Genomic DNA, 22331 nt, shown 5'->3' on the forward strand with positions numbered 1-22331 from the left:
GAGGCCCCAGCACTGATCCCTGTGTTACTGTTTGCCAACCAGAAAATGACCCATTTATCCTGATTCTCTGTTTTCTGTTAGTTCGCCAATCCTCTATACATGCTAATATATTACTCCCAACCTCATGAACATTTATCTTGTGCAGTAACCTTTTATGTGGCACCTTATTGAATGCCTTCTGGAAATCAAAATACACCACATCCACTGGTTCCCCCTTATCCATCCTGCTCATACATCCTCAAAGAACTCCAGCAAATTTGTGAAACATGATTTCCCTTTCATGAAACCATGCTGACTCTGCTTGATTGAATTATGCTTTTCCAAATGTCCTGCTACTGCTTCCTTAATAATGGACACCAGCATTTTCCCAGTGACAGATGTTAGGCTAACTGGTCTATAAGTTTCCTGCTTTTTGTCTGCCTCCTTTTTTAAATAGGGGCGTTACATTTGCGGTTTTCCAATCCGCTGGGACCTCCCCAGAATCCAGGGAATTTTGATAGATTACAACCAATGCATCCACTATCTCTGTAGCAACTTCTTTTAGGACCCTCGGATACAAGCCATCAGGTCCAAGGGGCTTGTCCGCCTTTAGTCCCATTATTTTACTGAGTACTACTTGTTTAGTGATAGCGATTGTATTAGAAACATAGAAACATAGAAAATACTTGCAGGAGTAGGCCATTCGGCCCTTCGAGCCTGCACCGCCATTCAATGAGTTCAAGGCTGAACATGCAACTTCAGTACCTCATTCCTGCTTTCTCGCCATACCCCTTGATTACCCTAGTAGTAAGGACGACATCTAACTCCTTTTTGAATATATTTAGTGAATTGGCCTCAACAACTTTCTGTGGTAGAGAATTCTACAGGTTCACCACTCTCTGGGTGAAGAAGTTTCTCCTCATCTCGGTCCTAAATGGCTTACTCCTTATCCTTAGACTCTGACCCCTGGTTCTGGATTTCTATGAGATCCCCTCTCATTCTTCTGAACTCCAGTGAATACAAGCCCAGTTGATCCAATCTTTCTTGATATGTCAGTCCCACCATCCCGGGAATCAGTCTGGTGAATCTTCGCTGCACTCCCTCAATAAGAAGAATGTCCTTCCTCAAATTAGGAGACCAAAACTGTACACAATACTCCAGGTGTGGCCTCACCTAGGCCCTGTACAACTGTAGTAACACCTCCCTGCCCCTGTACTCAAATCCCCTCGCTATGAAGGCCAACATGCCATTTGCTTTCTTAACTGCCTGCTGTACCTGCATGCCAACCTTCAATGACTGATGTACCATGACACCCAGGTCTCGTTGCACCTCCCCTTTTCCTAATCTGTCACCATTCAGATAATAGTCTGTCTCTCTGTTTTTACCACCAAAGTGGATAACCTCACATTTATCCACATTATACTTCATCTGCCATGTATTTGCCCATTCATCTAACCTATCCAAGTCACTCTGCAGCCTCATAGCATCCTCCTTGCAGCTCACATTGCCACCCAACTTAGTGTCATCCACAAATTTGGAGATACTACATTTAATCCCCTCGTCTAAATCATTAATGTACAATGTAAACAGCTGGGGCCCCAGCACAGAATCTTGCGGTACCCCACTAGTCACTGCCTGCCATTCTGAAAAGTACCCATTTACTTCTACTCTTTGCTTCCTGTCTGCCAACCAGTTCTCAATCCACGTCAGCACACTACCCCCAATCCCATGTGCTTTAACTTTGCACATTAATCTCTTGTGTGGACCTTGTCGAAAGCCTTCTGAAAGTCCAAATACACCACATCAACTGGTTCTCCCTTGTCCACTCTACTGGAAACATCCTCAAAAAATTCTAGAAGATTTGTCAAGCATGATTTCCCTTTCACAAATCCATGCTGACTTAGACTTCCCTCCCTATAGCCCCTTGATTATCCACCATTGGGATGTTTTTCGGTCCGCGAAGACCGATACAAAATATTTGTTCAAAGTCTCTGCCATTTCCCTGTTCCCCATTATTAATTCCCCAGTCTCATCCTCTAGGGGACCAACATTTATTTGATCCACTCTTTTTCTGTTTATGTACCTAAAGAAACTTTTACTATCTGTTTTTATATTTCTTGCTAGTTTACTTTCATAATCTATCTTCCATCTCTTTATTAATTTTTTTTGTCATTCTTTGCTGGCTTTTAAAAGTTTCCCAATCCTCTGGCATTCCACTAGTCTTGGCCACATTGTATGCTCTTATTTTCAATTTGAGACCATCCCTTATTTCCTCAGTTAGCCACGGATGGTTATACCTTCTCTTACAGCCTTTCCTGCTCATTGGAATATATATTTGTTGAGAGTTATGAAATATCTCCTGAAATATCTGCCAATGCTCAACAACCGTCCCACTCTTTAATCTATTATACCAGTCCACTTTAGCCAACTCTGCCTTCATACCTTTGTAGTCTCCTTTATTTAAGCTTATGACATTGGTTAGAGATCCAACTTTCTCACCCTCCAACTGAATTTGAGATTCAACCATGTTATGTTCACTCATTCCTAGAGGATCCTTTACTAGGAGATTGTTTAGTAATCTTGTCTCATTATACAGTACCAGATCTAAGATAGCCTGCTCCCTGGTTGGTTCCGCAATGTACTGTTCAAGGAAACTATCCCGGATACACTCTATGAACTCTTCCTCAAGGCTACCCTGGCCAATTTGCTTTGTTCAATCAATATGAAGGTTACAATCACCCATGATTATTGCTGTTTCTTTTTTGCAAGTCTCCATTATTTCTTGATTTATACTCTGCCCAACAGTGTAGCTACTGTTAGGGGACCTATATACTATGCCCATCAGTGACTTTTTCCCCTTATTATTCCTTACCTCCATCCAAACTGATTCAACATCTTGATCTTCTGAGCCAATATCGTTTCTCACGAACTAACAGAACTACCCCACCTACTTTTCCTTTCTGTCTGTCCTTCTGAATTGTCAAATACCCCATAATATTTAGTTCCCAGCCTTGATCACCTTGCAACCACGTCTCTGTGATGGCTATCAGATCATACCCATTTGTATCTATTTTTGCCGTCAACTCATCTATTTTGTTACGAATGCTGCGTGCAGATAAACTCACTGCCTGAAAGGGTGGTAGAGGCAGAAGCCCTCATCACATTTAAAAAGTACTTGGATGTGCACTTAAAAAGCCATAATCTACTGGGCTACGGACCTAGTGCTGGAATGTAGGATTAGTCTGGGTAGCTCTTTTTCGACTGGCATGAACATGATGGGCCGAATAGCTTCTTTCTGTGTCCTAATTTTTCTATGATTCTATGGCCTAGATTTTTGCCGACTTTGCGACCGGGTTTTTGCCGCGATTTGATCCTCCTCGGCGAAAACCCGGTCGGTGGGATTGTCGGTGACCTCTTTGCGGCGGCGCGTGAAACACCGTGCCGCGGATTGCGTTACCATCGTACTTTCAGCTCTCTTGGGACCTGTACGCCACGTCCAAAATTCCCACAGGGTCAAACTTGTTGGTGCAGCCCTGCCCAGCAGCGATAAGTATGAAAACCTGCAAAAAGGTAAGTTAAAGTTTTTATTTTTTAATTATTTCTCAGCGATTTAGTAGGTAAGGGCTTTTTTTTTGTTTTATGAATATTTCTTTCCCCCCTCCCAAGGCCTCTCTTGCAGCACTTCCGGCCCTGGACTAAAGTTGCCAAAATGCACGGTTTGCACCGCGAATCCTTGTGTAACGCCGACTTTACCGATGCGTAAAGGCCGAAAATTAGGCCTAAAAATGGTAGCACAGCAAAAATGGTCATTTTGGCGTAAAACTACTGTTTTAAAACTGAAAATCTAGCCCTATGATTCTATGAATAGACATTTGGGAAGTTATTTAAACAGAATGTATTCTCCCTAGACTTCTTTTTCAGTTTTAAATTTAAGATAGAAATAACTATATAGCATCTTTCACATTCTTGTGACGTCCCAAGTGCCAGTGAATTACTTTTGAAGTTACAGTTGTCATGTAGGCAAATGCAGCAACTAATTTGTGCATAGCAAGGTTCCAGAGACAACTATAAGATAAATCTATCCTACTGGAGGTTTTGATTGGGAGACAAATGTTGACCAGGACACCAGGATATACAAGATTATGTATTCTTCACATAGTATCATAGGGTGTTTTAGATTCACTTAAACAGGCAGATAGGGTCTTGATTTAACATCATATTCAAAAGACAGCACCTCATACAATACACATTCCTACAGTACAGTACTGAGTGACGGCATGGATTTTGTGCTCAAATACAGTGGGACTAATTGGATTACTCTTCAAAAGAGTTGTTACATATTCAATCGGCCGAACGGACTCTTTCTGTGCTGTTCCATGATTCTATGAAATACATAGGGTGGGGTTTGAACCTACAACCTTCTGAGGCAGGCATGCTACCACTGAGTCAAGCTGACATTTAGGCAATAAGCTCAAGGCACATCTTGCTATTGTACAGTTATTCAGCATGATACACAGTGACAGACATGACAGTGTATCTATTGCACCTGTATGTTTATCACATGTTGCTGGGGAAATGGAGTTAAGCAGTGGGGAGCAACAGCTTATTATCATATCGGTATGATTCTAAAATGACGAAGTTGCAGAGTTAATATCATGTATTAAGGATGTTGTTATGATTGGGTATTCTCAGCAAGGAACAGCAATCCGTGATATTTAGTGTGAGATAGAAAAATTATGGGCTGTGGACCAGCAATTTTCTGACCATAGATTCATAGAATGATTCAGCATAGAAGGAGGCCATTTGGCCCATCGTGCCTGTGCCGAACACCATTTCTCACTGGGACTTCCCGATTGTGGAATCAGCCTTATTGTGTATTGTAAAGTGTACTTTTACATGTTAAGAAGTATGAAAAAGTCTGTAATAATAAAAGGCAGTTCATCCTATGAAGGACACTCCTTCCACTGAAAATTTAAATTTGCCCCATTAATGATACTACCCAAACCAATCAATTTTGTATGCTAGGTAACAAGTAACAGGTAAACCTCCAGGAAAATAATGCTCTGTGAAATTTCTCCTGAGCCCTGAAGATAATTAACCAAAGCTCTGGGATGAACGTTGCTAGTGGGTGAAATGATTCGACATTGGTAAAATACCTTTTTAAAGCACGGCTTGGCAAGCCAGGAATCAAAGGAATAACATCTCATTAATTTGCTCTTCTTCAAATGCAACAGATAGAAATTTCTAGCAACGATTACTAAGTTTGAGATTCTATCTGCAAGCCTGTGTTCTGCAGCTTCCAGTCGATTAAATTTAGTCTGGTGCAGAAAGTTGCAGTAATTTCACGCCTGTTACTTCACAGCATGACTACTTCTGCGTGGGTGTATGGTGTTGCCAGACATTACATCAATGCTGATGCTTCTTTAAAATGGCTTATGGAAGAGCCTTTTCGAGCCATACAAGACATTATGGGAATAATTTTTGTTCATTTCTAAAATAAGTGATACTGTAAATTCATAAACCCACTGACTAAACCCAACTGGGTGCTTTAGGATAGCTAGCACTGCAATTAACTACAACAGCATCAACTGTAGGTGCATCAAATTGTATAAAATAAATTTCCTGACAAAGATTGCCATTCTTGTTGAACAATATTGTAAGTGGACAAAAAACTTAGATATCGGAGAGTAGTTAAAACTGTTTGCTACACCTATGTGCACTCTATAACCTGTATTACAAAGCTGATATTTGCCATATTATTATTTCACTGACTTCCAAATACAAGGTTCAGATATTTTATGTTTTTCAGTGGAACTCAGTAGCACCGGACCAAAAGGGCCTTCAGAACACATGTTAAGATTGAATAATTTTAACTTTTAACACTACTGCTTCCTGAGTTCTACATTAGTAAACTTAGTGGGGTTTCTCCTGATCGTCCAGCATAACATCAGCAGAAAATCAGGAAAAACAGTGTAAACAACCATTTATGTAATTTCTTCAAGCATTCTGACAACCTTCTGCCAAAGTTATAGCGGGAAATTGGGGAACCGCCAGGGATATTCTACCCCATAGTATCTGTAGCAGTCTCTCCCCATACAACTGTAGCTCAATGAATGGGGGAACAAAAGACTGTTATTTTCCTTTAGGAGCCTAGGTTTCAATCCAGCCCAGACTGATGGAATAAAGTCTTCTTAATCTGTCGGCTGTATGAGTCCGAAATGAAATGAGGTCATGTATCCGCGCCAACAGTGCTTCTCCGCCATACTTTAGTGCCTCAGCAAGGATTCCATCTGCTCCCGTAGCTTTGTTGTTCTTGAGCTGTCTTCTGGCGTTTCCTACCTCGTGCAGTGTTGGGGTTTCACTGAGGTAGTGGCGGGTCGCATGCTGTGGGATGGAGTAGAGAACACTCGAGTCAAAGGCAGTCTCGATTGAGGAGAACTTCGAAGTGCTCCTTCCAGCGGGCCCTGACTGCCTCAGTGTCCTTGATGAGTGTTTCCCCGTTCTTGGCCAGCAGTGGGGTGGGGCCTTGGGAGTTTGGACAGTAGGTGGCCTTGACTCCGATGAAGAATCCTCACACATCATGGCTGTTGTATCTCCTGTGCTTTCTCCATCCACCACCTGTTCTTTAGGTCCCAGATTTTTTTATTGGACCTCAGCCTTGAGCCGCTTGTAATGTTGCTTTGCTGCTCCCAAGTTGGGTTGTTGCTTAAGGCTCAGAAATGCTCTGCGCTTGCGATCTATTAGTTCTTGGATCTCCTGATCATTCTCATCAAACCAGTCCTGGTGTTTTCTGGTTGAGTGACCAAGTGTCTCTTCACAGGCACTGGTTATGGAGGCCTGGAGGGAAGACCAAGAGCTGTGGGCATTCTGCATCTCAGAGACACGAGACTCCAAAAGCAAGCGCTCTACTCAGAACTCCTTCATGGCAAACGAGCCAAGAGTGGACAAAGGAAAGGTTACAAAGACATCCTCAAATCCTCCCTGATAAAGTGTGGCATCCCCACCAACACTTGGGAGTCCCTGGCCAAAGACCGCCCTGAGTGGAGGAAGTGCATCCGGGAGGGTGCTGAGCGCCTCGAGTCTCATCGCCGAGTACATGCAGAAAACAAACGCAGGCAGCGGAAGGAACATGCAGCAAACCAGTTCCACCTTCCCTTACCCTCAATGACTGTCTGTCCCACCTGTGGCAGGGTCTGTGGCTCTCGTATTGGACTGTTCAGCCACCTAAGGACTCATTCTAAGAGTGGAAGTAAGTCTTCCTCGATTCTGAGGGACTGCCTATGATGATGATGAAATGAAATGAGTTTCCATAGTTTCAATTAATTCCATTGGACATATTATGTCTGTAATGTACTTATGAATAACTACACGAGGCAATGTGTTGTACTCAAACTGTAGTGATCTTGATTCTTTATTCCAAACTCCAGAGTGAGGCAGCCACATGGTGGCTCCCCTTTTATACAGTCCCTGCCACCAGGGCAGGAAAGCCCGGTCTCCACCAGATGCACCCTCTAGTGGTGCCAGCATGTATATACACAGTGTAAGCCTTATTGATAGTACATCAAGGTAAACAAGTCTCCATCTTATGCTACTATACAGTGACTACACAAAGAATATATCTATAGTCTGCATATATAACATCACTCTCCCCCAAGTCCTTTGTGCCAATTACCTTTGCACCATGTGCTCTGGCTTAGCTCTCCCCAGACTTGTGCCAATAGCCCTTGCACCTTGGCTGTGCTTTGGCTTGGCTCTCTCCCTGTTAACTCACAAGTCCTTTTGCCACAACATCGGATAGTGGTTACCAGTTTGGATGGTTCGATGATGCAGTGGAAGTTTTGTGGGTTCTGGATGTGATCCATGTGTGTGTCCATGGCTCCATATATCAATTTCTCACCCCCCACCCCCCTGCCCCCCATAGCGAGATTATGCAGCCGGCCCGTTACATTAACATACAGAATCCGACACAGTGCAAGTACAAAGAAAGGAAGAAAAAAAAATTTTTTTTTACAGTTTGTATCGTGACACTTTGGTTCAGTGACTTACATTCATTACGTTTTACGGTTGTGCGCCAGGATTGGGTAGATTGCATAATTAGTTCTATCATGGTCAGTACTGAGGTAGCAGTACAGGTATGCGAGGACGCTAGTTCCAGAGCAACCGGATGGGGTCCTTGTCGTCTAATGGCAGCGCTGCACCCCCTGCTAGTGGTGTGGGCTTGGTTCACTCACCTTGCCAGAATTCAAGGCCTTTGCCGTTGCCTAGTGGAGGGCAGAGCCACAGATGTGTGCAGCCTCCCTGTCCTTCTCTGAGGGCTGCAGAATCTTCTGCCTGCTCTCTAATGGTGTTGGGAACCTGGCTGTTCCAGGTCCCATTTGGGGAACTTGTTGGTTCTGACCTTTTGCTCCCGGACATGGCCGAGGTAGCGACTGGGTCTGGGGGCTGCACCGTCTCCACCCGGGTAGTGAGCAACAGCGGCCGACTGCGCGTATTGGTGCCGTTTTCGTTTCCAGGTCCGTGGCGAATAGTGCCATTGGGTGCCTGCAGCGTGGGATAGACCTGGGGCAGGGTATCAGGATCAGTGCCTTCATCCTCCCGAGGTCATTGGCTTGCTACTTTTGGGGACACCCTATTCCCGACATCTCGCAACATTTTGCTCTTTACATTCTTAAGCGGTTCTTTACATTGATTGCCATATATACGATGTCTCTTTAAGTTCAGTTGGTTGCAGGTCTCTTTTAAGAGAACCCTGCCACGCCACGCTGCCTCTCGCTGTAGCAGGGATGCCATCTTGCCTCTGTCCTCGAGGTCGACTGCCTTGATCCTTTTCTCCCGCGATTCTGCCTCAAAAGCTGGAAGAGTGCCTGTGAATTCGATCTTTCTCCCCAGGAGTCCTGCTACTGGAGCCAGGACGGTACTTTTAGGTTGTTCCGGTCAGATCATTGCTACGCAGTCATGATGGACGATCTGTGCTTCAGGTGCTGCGCTGGTCTGTTCTTTGGTGCCTGGCCCAAGTGAAGGTGAGGTTTTGCTCTGCCTCTGAGCACGGGGGGTCATCGATTGCTGGAGTGAAGAGGTCTTCCTATTTCCACTGGATCTTTCCTATCCACCTTCTTCTGAATAGCGTTGGAACATCACCTGCAACAATCCACAGAGGTAACGTGCACCACATCGTTATGGATTACACTTACATCCGCACTACCAATGACTGGGATCAGCTCCTTGGTGTAGGTGCACAACTTTTCCTGTACTGGAACCAACTCGGGTCGTTTTTCATTCCATAGCCTCTCAAAGGCATCCTGGTTCATCACTAACAGGCTCGCTCCCGTATCCACTTCCATGAAGACTGGAACGCCATTTATCTCTGTGTCGTATGGAGAAACAGTCAGACTGAACATTGTGAGCTCAAAATAAAGTGTGACCTTAGCCTTTTATTGCTGGTCTCCAGAGTACCTCTCCAACTTGTAAAGCCTCCTTAAATGCTCCCAAGAGATTATGGGATCCCTTGGGATTCCAGGGGATGAGCCCTCTGGTGGCTGTACAGAATAAATACAAGTTTACATATATAACAACACTTCCCCCCCAAAGTCAATAGTGTAACTATTTACAATGTGAGTCGATCTGGGGCCCTTCTTGCCCTGGTTGATCGTCTTGGTGTGAAAGCTGGTGTTGTTGAATCATTTGTTGGGCCCTCGCTGGGCAGCTGTGCAGCTGGCCTTGCTGGGCTGCCTGGTGTGTTGGGTCCTGCTGGGCTGCTGTGGATGATGGGTTCTGCTTCGTGGTCAACCGTGGTGCCGGTTGCCACTGGTGCGTATTTTGGGGATCAAAAAAGGTAGGGTCCAAGGTGGGTTCCTTAGGATGGTCCGTGAATCTGAATTTGATTTGGTCCAAGTGTTTCCGGTAAATGAAAGTGTGACCCGAAACACCCTGCTCCCCTCTTTGGCCACAACAGTACCGGGAAACCATTTGGGACCTTTTCCACAATTTAATACAAATATAGGATCATTGATTTCAATCTCGCGTGACACATTTGCGTTATCATGGTATGCACTTTGTTGAAGCCGCCTGCTCTCTACCTGTTCATGTAGATCAGGATGAACTAACGCGAGCCTTGTCTTCAGTGCTCTTTTCATGAGCAGTTCAGCAGGTGGGATCCCAGTGAGTGAGTGGGGTCTCGTGCGGTAGCCAAGCAGGACTCAGGATAGGCGAGTCTGCAGTGAGCCTTCAGTTACCCTCTTCAAGCCTTGCTTGATAGTTTGCACTGCTCTCTCTGCCTGACCATTGGACACTGGTTTAAACGGGGCAGATGTGACATGTTTGATCCCGTTACGGGTCATGAATTCTTTGAACTCCGCACTGGTAAAATATGGCCCGTTGTCGCTCACCAGGACATTGGGTAGGCCGTGTGTGGCAAACATGGCCCGCAGGCTTTCAGTAGTGGCAGTGGACGTGCTAGCCGACATTATCTCACATTCAATCCACTTTGGAGTACGCGTCTACAACCACAAGGAACATTTTACCCAAGAATGGGCCTGCATAGTCGACGTGTACCCTAGACCACAGTTTGGAGGGCCAAGACCATAAACTTAGCGGCGCCTCCCTGGGTGCATTGCTAAACTGCGAACATGTATTACATCTGTGAACGCAGGACTCTAAGTCCGCATCGATACCGGGCCACCACACATGGGATCTGGCTATCGCTTTCATCATTACGATGCCTAGGTGGGTACTGTGGAGGTCATTGATGAAGGTGTCTCTGCCCTTCTTGGGGACCACTACTCGATTGCCCCACAGAAGGCAGTCTGTCTGTATAGACATTTCATCTTTGCGCCACTGTAACGGCTTTATCTCTTCCTGCATTTCCACTGGGATACTGGACCAGCTCCCGTGAAGCATACAGCTTTTGACTAGAGATAAAAAGGGGTCCTGGCTTGTCCAGGTTTTGATCTGCTAGGCAGTGACGGGTGATTGTACTCACTTTCAAATGCTTCCATAACCATGGCTAGATCTACGGGCTGCGCCATTTCCACCCCCATGGTGGGCAATGACAGCCTACTGAGAGCATCGGCGCAGTTTGCTGTGCCTGGCCTGTGGCGGATGGCGTAGTTGTATGCGGACAACGTGAGCGCCCATCTCTGGATGCGGGCCGATGCATTGGTATTTATCCCTTTACTCTCAGAGAACAGGGATATAAGTGGCTTATGGTCAGTTTCCAATTCGAAATTTTAGCCCAAATAGGTATTGATGCATTTTCTTTACCCCATAGACACACGCTAACGCTTCTTTCTCAATCATGATGTAGGTTCTCTCAGCCTTAGACAGACTCCTAGATGCATAAGCAAACGGTTGCAGTTTCCCAAAATCATTGCAATACACACCCGCTGCCATATGACGACGCATCATATGCTAGTACCAAACGTTTTCATGGATCATAGAACACAAGCAATTTGTTTGAGCATAACAATTTTCTCGCTATTACAAAGGCATTTTCTTGGCTTTTGCCCCAAAACCATTCGTCCCCTTTTTGTAGTAAGACATGTAGTGGTTCTAGCAGTATGCTGAGATCCGATAAGAAGTTACCAAAGTAGTTCAGGAGTCCCAGAAACGACCGCAGCTCCGTCACGTTCTGTGGCCTTGGTGCGTTCTCGATTGCCTCCGTCTTCACATTGATGGGCCTGATGCCAACTGCCGCAACCCTCCTTCCCAGGAACTCCACTTCAGGCACCAAGAAAACGCACTTCAAGCATTTTAACCTGAGCCCCATGCGGTTGAGTCGACTAAGAACCTCCTCCAGGTTCTGCAGATGCTCGACTGTGTTCCGACATGTGACCAAGATGTCGCCCTAGAAGACCACGGTGTGCGGGACCAACTTCAATAAACTTTCCATGTTTCTCTGGAATATCGCTCCTGCCGATCGGATTCCAAACGGGCATCTGTTATAAACAAAAAGTCCTTTGTACATGATGGTGCAGGTGAGGGCCTTCGATAATTCCTCCACTTCCTGCATCATGTAGGCTGAAGACAGATCCAGCTTCGTGAATGTCTTTCCTCCTGCCAGCGTTGCAAAGAGGTCGTCGGCCTTTGGTAGTGGGTATTGGTCCTGCAAGGAGAAACGATTGATCGTTATTTTGTAATCACCACAGATTCTGATGGTGCCGTTTCCCTTGAGGATTGTCCCACTTGTTGAACTCGATCGGGGAAATTATGCCCTCTCTTTGCAGCTGGTCTAGCTCGATCTCTACCCTTTCTCTCATCATGTACGGTACTGCTCTCACCTTGTGATGGATAGGTTGCGTTCCCAGAATTAGGTGGATCTGCACTTTTGCTCCTTGGAATTTCTCGATGCCTGGTTCGAACAGTAAAGGAAATTTGTTTAAGACCTGGACACACGAAGTGTTATCAGCGGGCGATAGCACTCGGATGTCGTCCCAATTCCAGCGTATCTTTCCCAGCCAGCTCCTGCCGAGCAGCGTGGGAACATCGCCTAGTACCACCCAGAGTGGTAGCTTGTGCACCACTCCATCGTAGGAGACCTTTACGGTAGCACTGCCGATTACAGGAATTAGTTCTTTCGTGTAAGTTCTTAGTTTCGTGCGAACTGGAGTTAAGACTGGCCTTGAGGCCTTGTTGCACCATAATCTTTCGAAAGTCTTTTTGCCCATGATGGACTAGCTCACGCCCGTGCCCAACTCCATTGACATCGGGAGGCCATTTAGTTCAACATTCAGCACTATCGGCAGACAATTCGTGGTAAATGTGTGCACCCCATTTACCTCTGCCTCCTCGATCTGAGGCTCTGGTTCATCGTGATCCTCTGTGGATCTGTCCTCCTCTGCAACATGGTGGTTTGTATGTTTAACAGGCTTTGCAGCTCGCCTGCACACTCATTGGAGGTGTCCCATTGTTCCACAGCCCTTGCAAACATACTCTTTGAATCGGCATGAATGGAAACAATGATCACCCCCGCAGCGCCAACAAGGTGTTAATGGCCTTACATTCATTACCCTTGATGGTGGACTCTGAGACATCTGAGGACGTGTAGCTGCAGGCATGTGTGACCTGCCCTGTATGTTATGATTCGAAAACAACATCACTTTGTTCACAGTGCTTGTAGCAGCACTTGTGTGCTGAGAGATTTGCTTCGTATTGTTACTGGTGGCAATGAACGCCTGGCTATCGCTATGGCCTTACTCAAGGTTGGGGTCCCTACAGTCAAAAGTTTGCAAAGTATGGTTTCATGGCCAATGCCAAGTACGAAAAAGTCTGAGCATGTGCTCCAAATGCCCTTCAAATTCGCAATGTCCTGCAAGGCGTCTTAGCTCGGCGACATAATTCGCCACTTCCTGGCCTTCAGACCTTTTGTAAGTGTAGAACTGGTACCTCGCCATCAGAACGCTTTCCTTCGTGGTTAAATGCTTTCGGACCAGTGTGCACAAATCATCGTATGATTTCTCCGTGGGTTTCACTGGAGTGAACAGATTCTTCATGAGGCCATACGTTGGTGCCCCACAGACGGTGATGAGGATCGCCCTTCTTTTGGTTGCGCTCTCTTTCCCATCTAACTCGTTGGCCACGAAATATTGGTCAAGTTGCTCCTCAAAGCTTTCCCAATCATCTCCCTCTGAGAATTTCTCCAGGATGCCCACTGTTCTCTGCATCTTTGGGTTCACTATCTGTATCTCGTCGCCTGTTGCGGTGTATGGAGAAAAAGTCAGACTGAACACTGTGAGCTCAAAGTAAAGTGTGACCTTAGTCTTTTATTGAAGGTCTCCAGAGTGCCTCTCCAACCTGTGAAGTCTCCTTAAATACCTGTGCTCCCAAGGGATTATGGGATCCCTTGGGACTCCAGTGGATGAGCCCTCTGTTGGCTGTACAGAGTAAATCCAAGTTTACATATATAACAATCTCAACTTCCATCTTCACTGGAAGACAATTGATGGTGCAGGTATACACTCCATACGCTTCTTCTTGGGGCTGAGCTGCCTCTCTGGCCAAATCGTCATACTCCCTGCTGGATTCAAAATCATCTACCAACTCCTCTGCTGGACTGTGAGTCGTATTTCTTTTACACATACGCTGGAGGTGGCCTTTCATGTTACAGGCTTTGCATACGTACTCAGCAAACCGACATTGGTGAGCCCTATGGTTTCCTCCGCAACGCCAGCATGTTGCTACTCAATCAGCATCCCTCGATGGACTCTGAGTTCTGGAACCCTGAGGTCTGTGCTCTCTGCCCTGGGCAGAGCCACGTTCTACAGTCTTGCCTGTGAAAGGCATCATTCTGTGTACAGTACTTGCCGGGTTTGAGTCCACAGCATGAATAATTTGCTTGGTGCTGCAGGTTGAGGTTATGAACGTCTGATTGATGCTGATGGCCTTCTGCAGGTTCACTGTGGTGTTGGCAGATAATAGCTTGTGAAGGAGGCCCTTGTGGCCAATCCCTATAATGAAGATGTCCCGCAATGCTTCGTTGAGGTGCATGCCAAAATCACATAGTGCCGCAAGTCTCCTGAGGTCGGCAGCATATTTTGCAATCTCCTGGCCCTCAGGTCTGCGGTCAGCCAATCTGTGCCTGGCTGTGAGGATGCTCTCTTTTGGTTTAAGTTGGTTGCGAATTAAATCAGTCAGCTCACCGTATGTCTTATCCTTGGCCTTCGTGGGTGCCAGCCTGTCCCTGACAAGGCGGTAGACCTCGGGCCCACAACTGGTCAGCAGTATAGCCTTAATCTGGCCAAATCCGATCATGATAATAGCTTTTTCTATAGAATCAACAAACTATTAGCATCAGAATTAATTGAAAGAGTTCATCCCAAGCAGGGGTGACAGGTGGGTGGAATTCTCTACTCCTATTGGGAGTGTATTTATCTTGTGGAAGTTCCTTGCAAATGTTCGGTTTGGGGCCCCTACATGGAGAAATTCGAGCCTGTCAACATTATCACTGGATCCACCTGAGGCCCCTGATTGGCTTGGAGTCCCATGCAATTGCATGGATTTCACAGTCCGAATGCTACCCCTAAGCCCTTGTACTTTGTAGTGCTGAAAAAAACAGGGTACTTCATCCAATATTGAATGTTAGGGCACTGAATCAATCCTTAAACTAATAAGATTCAAGGTGGTACCTAAAATTATTAATGCGGTATGTCCAGGGGACTGATGGGTGCTGTAGACCTAAGGATGCATCATTCCATATTGCTATTTAGCCTGTCACTGCAAGTTCTTCTGATTTAATTTCAAAGGACTAAGCTACCAGTATAAAATACTTTGGTCTCTACTTGCCTCCAGTGGGTTTTCGCATCATAGGATGAGACACCGCCATGTCTTTCTGTTAATTGATGACTGGCTCTTCAGGATTCCCTGGCAGGCAACAGCACATTTCTCAGTTTCACATCCAATTATGAAATTCAGGTACACACCACCCATGATTTTTTGACCAGCAAATGGTAAAAGGAAGGGAATGGGGGATAAGCATTAATCCAGAATCAGAGGAACAGAGAGTGTGGGCTGGGACTATGGCGAGTGGCTATTTTCTAAAATGAGCTGGAGGGAAACATAGAGGAATTTGAAAATGAGGATGAAAATCTTGAAATTATTTCTATAGGTCACATGGAGCAAGTGGAGTTGGGGGTGATAAATGTGTGGAACTTTGTGTAGGAAAGGCTTAACATTTCTGGATTAGCTGGAGCTTGTGATGGATGCAAACAGGGAAGCTAGCAAGGTGTATCCAGCTGTAGCTACCAGTTGTGGAAGGCTTCAAGCATATAGGGCTAGATTTTACACTTTTGTGCATATCGCCCAAAAATGGGCATTATATCCGGTGTGGGCGGTAAAAATGAGTTTTCAGATCGCCGCCTTCTCGCCCATTCTCAAAGCACCTAGTCTCCATTTTGAAATTGGGAGTTACCACGAGCGATATGAAATGGGCGGTAGCGTTAAATCTCGCTGACCTTCTGCCGTAAAGTGTCGCCGTCCTTAGCAATGGCATGGCAATGCTCGATTCCCGCGATTCAGGAGGTCAAGGGTCATCATGACATGCGCAGAAGAGGAGACAGAGAGAGAGGGAGCTGAGAGGGACTGAAAGCATGTGCGGGTGTGGTGTTGCTTTTTTGGCTGTTGTGGGAGGCATGACTGAGATTCACCAGCAGCAAAAAGCCTACTAATCACCAAGAACATAGTTGGCATGGAGTTTTTGTCCAACAAATAAGATATAACATGGAAGGGATGGTGGAGGCCCTGGAGCTGGTAGCCAGGAACACTGGTGGCAGTGGGCTCCCAGTGGGCGCCCGGAGAGCGGCACTGCACCCCAAGGTGCTGCACCCCCATTGCCAGCCACATATGAGAGCCAGGAGCAACATTTGCTTCTGGCTTGTAGCATGTTCCCACCTCGGGACTGTCTTCTCCTGTATCCGTCCAAGTAATGGTTCGGCCGTCACCCCCCGCAACCCCCCCCGCCCCCCCCAATGAAGCATCGCCTGAGGAGCTCCTCGGCCAAGTGGCTTGGAGTCAGAAGGGGACGGGGTAGAGGGGTGAGTAGAAGTGGGGGCAGGGTGGTGGGGGGGTGGGGACGAAGGATTGTTTTTTACAGAAATACTGATGGTTTCAGACAACTTTGGTTTAAATGTTTTTTATTTAACAAAACCTTGTTGTGCATTGGCTCAAATAGCTGCACCGTTACACACTGATGATTCCTTAACATCAAATTACACTTAACTTCAATCAACATAAACTTTAACTGTCACCAAGGTGATGCCCACCATTGATGTATGACCTGCACACCCAGCAGTGTATCAGCCTTGTAAATAACACCAATGTTCTTTCAGGCAAAGCGCTCATTGATGAGCTCTTGACGTAAGGCTCCTGCAGCTATCATGCCACCACGGGCCCTTTCATGCGGTCTAGAGGGGGGTGGGGGAATGGCTTCAGCGTCAGCCTGATTGTGTGGGCCGATGTCAGTGTCCGCCTCCTCGTCCTCTTCCTCTCTCTGGTGAGGTGGACTGTCGGACTCATCAGGCAATTCTTGTCCCCTCCTGATAGCCAAGTTGTACAGCATGGAGCACACCACCACGAATTGAACTACCTGCTCAGGGTGGTATTGGAGCTTGCCTCCTGAGTGGTCCAGGCATCTAAAGCGCTGCTTAAGCACTCCAATGCTTTTCTCCCTGATATTGCGAGTAGCTCTGTGGCTCTCATTGTATCGTCTCTCGGCTTCGGTGTGGGTGTCATGCAGTGGGGTGTCATCAGCCAGGTGGCGAGGCCATATCCTTTGTCACCAAGCATCCAGCATTGACCTTGTGGCTGATTGTTAAACAAGTCAGACACAGTGCTCTCACGCAAGATGTGAGCATCATGGATGCTGCCGGAAATTGAACTGCCATTATAATTTGCTGGTGGTCGACAACGAGTTGGACATTCAGGGAGTGGAATCCCTTGCAGTTCCTGAAAACCTCTGCATCCTGAAAAGGTGCCCGCATCGCGATGTGCATACAGTCTATTGCTCCCTACACCTTGGGGAAGTTTGCAATTCTGGAGAATCCTAGAGCCCTCTCACTCTGTGCCCCCCTGGTCATAGGGAAGCTGATCAAGTGTCTTCTGTATGTGTACAGGACTTCACTGACCTGTCTAATGCAGCAATGTGTGGCATGCTGAGACAGACCGCAAAAGTCGCCAGCTGAGGCCTGAAAAGAACCCAATGCGTAGAATGACAGTGCCGCGATGACTTTGATCTTGACAGACAATGCAGTACTGATGGTGCTGGTAGGCTGCAGATCTCCCCTTATGAGCTGGCATACCTCAGTGATAACCTCTTTGTGGAAGTGCAGCCTCCGAAGGCAAGTGGTGTCGGGCAAGTCGAGGTAAGACCGCTTGTCCCTGTACTTGCGGGGAGTGTAACGTCTGGTCCTCCTCATCAGTCTTACATTGTGCACATAATTCTGTGGAGTGTACATTCACCCATCTTGAACTGCAGGTTGTAATTGGTCATCAAAAGAGGGTGAGAAAGGAAAGGCCCCATTGCAATAGCTCTCTGTTTTTCACCGATTGGTCACAAACAATGAATGTCCCAATGAAGACAGCTATTAAATTCCAATCAGTCACAGTATGGTCAAGATGTTTGTACAGATATTCACATCAACTCCAATGATGTCCAGAGTACATCCGATCTCCCCCAAGGTTGAAGCACAGCAGCCTTTTAAAAAATGCGACATGTGATGTAGAACATGCCGTCCATAACGCTGTGATTAGTTCTGGTTAGTTCCACTTTTTCTGGGCGTTTTTTTGGGCGAGCAATATTGTGGGCGATATGTGTGCGAGGTGATGAAAGTGATGCTGGGCGATCTCATGGCCGCTAGTTTTGGCAAATATGATCTTTACAACAAAAAAAAGGTGGGCGGTCGGTATTATTGAATCTCGGCGTTAATTCCGTGTGGAAAGTAACGCTGGGCGATTTTATGGGCATTGATTTCGTCCATTCCGATGATTCCGCTCTAAAAAAGTGGGCAGGCGGTATTATTTTTTCTCTGCATTACTCACATTTGGAAAGTAACGCTCTGCAATAGGTTTCTGAAAAATGCCCGTCAGTTTCCATTTTATGGCTAAATGGGCGATATATGGGCATTATATGTCAATTCAGCGGTAACATGGACATTAAGTAGGCGTTAAGCATGCAAAAAAAGTGGAAAATCTAGCCCATAGTGTGGTTTCTTTCCAAGGCCTCGAAAGAGGAGAAAGCAGTTGAAATGATCCTCCTGGTAGGTCCCACACATCTGGACCTATAGATGGCAATTTTAGCTAGCCCTAAGAGCAGACCCACCAGGAGGCTGAATTGGGAACGGTCTGTGTAATTGGGGTTTTCAATTTCCCAAGTAGTCTCTCTCCGGTCCAATGGTAATCCATCTGGTATTGCGGGCAGGACAGCTGAAAGATTTGTAGATAATATTAAAGATTGTTTCCTTGCAGAACATGTTAGCGAGGAAACTAGGGATAATTGGATACTGGACCTAGTTTTTAATAATGCCTCTGATGTGGTATTAGATCTCTCTTGGGATTATTAGATTTAACTTGATCACCCAATCCAAAGTTGCTGAAAATTTGTTATTAGTGTTATGTATATATGTAAACCTTACCAAAATGTAAGACTTGCCACTAGGGGGCACACCTATGGGAGATCTAAGGGTCACCTGTGCACCCTGGGGCAAGGAGGTATAAAAAATTATTCACCATGCTGCTTCCCCACTTGGGAGTCTGAATAAAGAGACCAAGGTCACAACAGTTTGAGCTTGCAATACAGTCTTGTGGATTTATTCTGAACATAACAAATTGGCGATGAGTAACGGATCACAAATTTTCACGTGGATATGGCTGCCATTGGTATTCTTGAGAGATTTGTTGAGGGTGATGATTGGGAAGCCTTCATTGAGCGCCTCGACCAGTACTTTGTGGCCAACGAATTGGACAAGGCTGAGACGGCGACCAAACGCAGGGCGATTCTCCTCACCGTATGTGGGTCTTCGATATATGGCCTCCTCAAAAATTTGCTGGCACCGATCAAACTAACGGACAAGTCTTACACAGAGCTGTGTATGCTGGTTAGGGAACACCTCAAGCCAAAGAAGAGCATCCTGATGGCCAGGTATCGCTCTTACACGCACCATCGCTCCAAGGGCCAGAACGTGGCAAGCTTTGTCGCCGACCTAAGACACCTTGCGGGACAGTGTGAATTTGCAGGATCCTTGGGGGAAATGTTGTGGAACTTTTAAGTGCTTGGAATTGGCCACGAGGCCATTCTTCGCAAACTGCTGTCTGCCGAATCCCGAGATCTGAGCAAGGCCATCACATGATAGCTCACGAGCGATAACACGAAACAGATATCTTCACAGAATCGAAGCTCACCGGCAAGTACTGTGCATAAAATAATGTTTTCAGCAGGCAGAATGGCACAGGGCAGGGCCCACATGACTGCAGAGGCCAGACCTAGGCCTAGAGTGACTCAGAGTCTGCCGTGGGCGTGAATGTGTATCCATTAGCACCATGTTGGCGCTGCGGGGCAGCCATAGAGCTCATCAATGTCGAATCAAGCCCAATGTGTGCAAGGGCTGTGGAACAATGGGGCACCTCCAGCGAATGTGCAAACGATCTCTGACTCACTACGTGGCAGAGTCAGGAGAGGGCGACCGATCCAGTGAGAATCATGATGAACGAGCAGGAGAGGCAACTGAACCTGAGGATGAAGAGGAAGTATATGGGATACACACCTTCACCACCAAAAGCCCTCTGATAATGATAAAAGTTGAACTTACCGGCACTCCAGTCTCCATGGAACTAGACACGGGGGCGAGCCAATCAGTTATGAGCCGGAAGACATTCGAGAGGCTGTGGGGCGATGAAGTATAGCGACCCAAGCTGATCCTGATTCAGGCAAAGCTGCGCACCTACACCAAGGAACTGATACCAGTTATTGGCATTGCGGACATAAGAGTATCCCATGAGGGAGCAGTGCATGATTTACCACTGTGGATTGTTTCAGGTGATGGGCCAATGCTGCTTGGTAGGAGGTGGATGGGGAAGATTCGATGGAACTGGGAAAACCTCTGCATACCTTCTCCAGCGAATGACGTCTCCCCTTCTCAAAGGCTGAGCAAAGCTCACCTTCAGCTGAACCAGACATCGAAGTGCAGATCTATTTACAGAACCCTGAGGCACAGGCCGCTCATCACGACCACGAGGAGGTGAAGGTCAACCGAGCAGCGGAGAGGCACGTTACCCACCACCCGAAGCCGACGACCTATTCACGACGATGGAAGAGGCTCCAGGTCGACCATGCGGAGTGGGACTCTGGCCGAAACGATTTGAATGCGTCTTCCCGATGCCCAAAGCAAAATCCCTGAGGAGGAAGATCGCGGCAGTCAGCATCACGGACACAGACGAGAGGGTGTCCAGACCACGGGGCAAGAGTGCGTCCAGACCACGGGACGAGAGTGCATCCAGACCACGGGACGAGAGTGCATCCAGACCACGGGACGAAGGTGCGCCCAGATCACGGGATGAAGGTCCAGAACACGGGAGATCGCCGCAACGGAATGGAGGAATGTGTTGCCCAGCAAGGAAGGTGACTTGGTTTGGGGCAAAGATTAAGGGGCGGCCACTGAGAAGGCCAGGAACCCACCACGTTCCAATAAGCTGTTTGCACTATGTAACCCATGTGAGCAGTCTTTCGCGGCCAATGATGTACCATGATATGGGGTCGGGAGAACCTTGCAACAAGCCAATGTAGTGGGCGAACATCAACCGGTCGTATATGTATCTGACAAAGTTCTTGTAACAAGTGATGTGTTATCACACGGGGTCGGGTGTGTTGTACAGCAAGCCGAAGTAGCGGGTGAACCCTAACCAGTTGTAAATGTATCTAACAAAGTATTCGTAGCAAGTGATGTGTTACCGCACAGGGTCGGGAGTGTTGTGCAGCAAGCAAAAGTAGCGGGCGAGCCCCAAACGATTGAACATGTATCCAATAAGTTAACCAAGGCAGCAGCCTGTATTCATGGGACTAAAGAGACATACCAAAGAGTGCTCAGTCAGACAAGCTGCCCATCCCACAAGTTTGGGAGAGCAGAGGCACCACTATCGATGCATTGTTTCGAGAATGTCTAACACTGTCTATGCACTGTAACATGATCCGTCATGGGCCAGGCACTGAGAACTAATGCCCTCAGTTGGCTACTGTTGCCCACCACCGGGGTGGAATCGGCACAGCCTGCAGACCCACTCGCAGTCGTGGAAGTGCTAGAAAGCGAGGGGTCAACCGTAACGGCCCCCCAGTTTAGGACCTGGACCAGCCAGGATCCCATGTCACCGCCTGCCAAAGGTAAACTGCTAGACGGGATATTGCAACCTATACGTCGCAAAGACGATAGGCCCATCCCAACGTTGCAAAGTAAGGCAGGGTGGCTACATACAGTCGGTGGTCCGGGGCCCCCATACTACGGCCCAGGATCCACGGGGACCACCAGGCCTCCCGCCACAACCGAAAGTCTCAAGGCCATTGCGGCCATCCTGGGCTTGCTAGACCTCAAGGTCAGCGACAATAGCTCGGAACAGGCAGCCCAAATTACTAAACCAAGCACCATGTGTGCCACGGTAGACTCCCTACAGACTCGGCTATCCTGGGTGCTACGCAGTCACCAGACAGAATCACTCAGAACCGAGCCTTCCGTAGGCCATCAGCAGAGAACGCACCATGATCGCACGGCCTCCCCCCCCCCCAACGTGACATCAGAATAAGTGATGTAGACCGTGTTCAGGGCCCCAGTTGGGCCGCTAGCACCGCATTAGCCAAGGGAGGGAATGGAGTGTATGTGATG

General features: G+C 47.1%; 1 protein-coding gene across 1 annotated transcript in view; it reads left to right on the forward strand.

Moving 5' to 3' along the window:
• shc3 (SHC (Src homology 2 domain containing) transforming protein 3) overlaps positions 1-22331 on the forward strand; it is a 367957-nt gene that overhangs the window by 91999 nt on the left and 253627 nt on the right. The window lies entirely within an intron of this gene.

This window comes from Pristiophorus japonicus, chromosome 1 (genome assembly GCF_044704955.1).
Source record: "Pristiophorus japonicus isolate sPriJap1 chromosome 1, sPriJap1.hap1, whole genome shotgun sequence".
NCBI lineage: Eukaryota > Metazoa > Chordata > Chondrichthyes > Pristiophoridae > Pristiophorus > Pristiophorus japonicus.